At 39.8% G+C, this 3295-nt stretch overlaps 1 long non-coding RNA gene across 1 annotated transcript; it reads left to right on the top strand.

Moving 5' to 3' along the window:
• The first annotated feature begins 245 nt into the window (after positions 1-245).
• On the top strand, positions 246-1732 carry LOC116848547. The gene is made up of 3 exons (XR_004378980.1): positions 246-429; positions 1115-1222; positions 1405-1732. It is a non-coding gene; the product is annotated as an uncharacterized LOC116848547 (long non-coding RNA).
• The last annotated feature ends 1563 nt before the right edge of the window (positions 1733-3295 follow it).

The following is a 3295-nucleotide window of genomic DNA, read 5'->3' as shown; positions in this document are numbered from 1 at the left end:
GGGGGGGGGGGGGGGGGGGGGGGGGGGGGGGGGGGGGGGGGGGGGGGGGGGGGGGGGGGGGGGGGGGGGGGGGGGGGGGGGGGGGGGGGGGGGGGCGGGGGGGGGGGGGGGGGGGGGGGGGGGGGGGGGGGGGGGGGGGGGGGGGGGGGGGGGGGGGGGGCGTACCGCTACGCGACGTCGCGCGAGGTGACTCGGAAGTCAGTCGCGTTCCGCATTCCACGCATTCCATGCGTCGCGTGTGACGCGCCTATAGCTCGCTGCCCAGCGATAACGCTGGCCGTTCACACACGCATTTACAAAATCGTTAATAATTCCGCTTGTAGACGTCGTAGCGACCTGAAACAAGAATCATTGTAAAGGGAAAATTATCGCGCTTCCGACGAACGTGAATCGTTCTTCTGTAGAGTATAAATCAAACAGCGTGATCTTGTAAGTAATGAAAAATATCGACTTTTGTGTTTTCGCGAAAGTGGACATTGATTGTTAATCTCTGTTAAAAACTGATGAGAAATTTGTCTGGATTTGCGACGCGAATCGTTAGTTTTGTGTTTTTGACGGATATAAGGCGCAACTTTTAGAAGAGAAGCAGTATGATAGTAATGGAAAATTTCCTCCTAGCAGTTTTATTGTCGCGTCGAAGTTCAAATAGCTACTAAATTTAGCTTCAGGAGTTATGACGGGGTTTTTATTCGGAAGTTAGTTGTCTTTATTTTAATTGCACAGCGCTATAATTTAACTCTTGCAGTTAATTCTTTTTCTATGTATAATGTATTGTTTCTTATTTTACTAAATCGATGTGCATGTGAGATTAATTATAATAGTTTGCGCACACAATGATCGTCATACTGATATTATAATGAGCAATACGTAGTATCTAGGACTTTTCGCACTAGTTAAACACTAAATTTAATTTGACTATTTCTTATCTAAATGGAAAGTATCTCATGTCTCTAAGAGATTGCATCTTGTATTCTTGATATTTTCTCATTGATTATCTCCATAGTTTTGATTCATCAGAATTGAGCAATTTCTATCTCTCTCTGACGCTATAACTAATTGGAAAAATTATTATTCTATCGCTATAACTAATTGGAAAAATTACTTCTTTTTTCAGATCTGTCACAGAATTTCTGAGATTGTACTGCAGAGCCAGCTAGAGTTCCGGTGAATGCGGATGCCGTACCGGAGGATCCGGTTCGGGCCGAGCAGGGTTAGCTCGAAGGTATGTTCACAGACTTATTTTACACACACCTTCGTTTATCGTGATCGATAGTCAATTAATAAATAATCGTCAGACAAAGTCGATAAATTACTATCATAAAAAACTAACTCGTGTTCACGCACAACTGTTCGTTGAGCCAAAATCATAAATCTAATCGGCAAAACTGTCCTTTTTTGTTCCAGATCTGAAGGCGAAACGTGGCTGACCCTGAGTTTCGTTTTTTTGGTGAGTGAGAAACATGGATTAAAAATTGATAGGTGATGGGAACAAATTTGGTGTGACTTTTATAAAACTCGTTCGAATCAATGCGATTTACTGACAGTAGATTTTTGCATGCCCTTGTATGAAATATATCACTCGAAACAAGCAAGGAATCTTTTTCGAATATTTATACTATCCATTAAATATTTGATGTATTGAATACATTCCTCTTCTTTCCTAACATTAAGAAAGTTCTTAACTTTTTAACATTAAGATTCAGTTTTTCTAAAAACATATCTAATTGTAATATTTAATAGCCACATATTAAATGTGATATTTCAATTGTTATGTTTCACGCGTGATTCAAGATACAAACTTATTTGACGAAACAATACATTCAGTATGGATTCCTTAATTATTTCGATATGTAATGCGTATCTCAAAATTGCGCCACCAAGTCTGAAATTCGCGATTATTCGTCCGCGTCGAGTAAGCTTTCGCGATCGTTATTAAGTTTTCTCAATTTTTGGTTCGTGCATCGCGTCACGATTACATTTATAGACCGGTACTGATTGAATCAAATTCGTTAAATTTGTCAAAGATTCGCGAAAAGCGGAAAATTAATGAAAGCGATTCAACTTAACAGTTGTACAGCAATTATCCCGTTCTTGTTGATTTGGCTTCGCGATCGTCACAATCTTTTGTTTTTAATCTTATATATGTATAGATTATTTCGCACGAGATATGATAATATCGAATACGAGTTTTTAGTGAAAACCTTGCCGAGAATGTGAAACAGAAATTTTTTGTTTGTTTACATATCAAGTCTACGTTCGTCAGATAAGCTTTGGTTGAGAGAAACTTTAGATAAAAACAGTAATCGTATTTATATTCCACTCGTTGAAAAAATGTGCAACCGTCGCGATTTTTAGTTTTCGATTTATTGATTTTATTCTTATATTTGCGTCGCGATTACGTTTCTCAGAGATTAATTATCGTCGAATTAAATTCGGAAAAGCGTTACAAACGTAACGCCAAATATTGCGGAGTTGTCTTCGCAAAAGAATTGCGGAGTTGTTTCTGCAAAAAGAATTGTGGAGTTGTCTTCGCAAAAGTATTGCGGAGTTGTCTTCGCAAAAGGATTGCGGAGTTATCTTCGTAAAAGGATTGCGGAGAAGTATTTGCAAAAGAATTGCGGAGAATTGTGTTGAAGAATTATAAAGTTATTGTGTCGGAGAAGATCGTATCACTCGCTTATTTCGGTCGTGAACGGTTTACTAATATTGATTCATTAATTTGGTTATCAATTCGCGATTTCGTATCTGCAATTTGCGAATCTCAAGTCTATCAAGTCGTGTCTGCCTCACTAGATATCGCTGGAGTTTATCGTACTTCGAAAGAATCGTATTACAGGAATTTATCGCGCCTCGTTTCATTAATCAAATTCATCAATTCCGATTTCGTCCGTTATTAATAAATAAATTCGTAGAATTTCCATGCCGATACAAATCAAAATATATCTCATCGATGTCGTCGACTCTTCAGTTATTCGCTCTTTTAGTTATTAACTCTTTAATTATTCGCGTTAAACACGGTTGAAATGTGAACATTTGTCGCGTCGTGAGTGCAGTGAAACATCGTAAACATGGGACGTCTTGGCATACACGAATTCCGGAGCGACCTTCCTGGACTTGATTGGATCTGGTTGGACCTGGTTTGACCTGGTTGGACGCTGCTGGACATCGGCGACATTGTTGCATCTGAACGAGAGGTGGTGAGTGATTTCTTCCAACACTCATAATCAGAGTGTCATATCATGTAGTGCATGAATATTTGTAAATCGCATTGGTTCGCGACGAGAAGACTACGATA

This window comes from Odontomachus brunneus, unplaced genomic scaffold, assembly GCF_010583005.1.
Source record: "Odontomachus brunneus isolate Ranch 3 - 2012 unplaced genomic scaffold, Obru_v1 Obru_scaffold_096, whole genome shotgun sequence".
Taxonomy (NCBI): domain Eukaryota; kingdom Metazoa; phylum Arthropoda; class Insecta; order Hymenoptera; family Formicidae; genus Odontomachus; species Odontomachus brunneus.
Note: the sequence above shows the minus strand (reverse complement) of the source record. Positions and strands in the feature narration are given on the sequence as shown.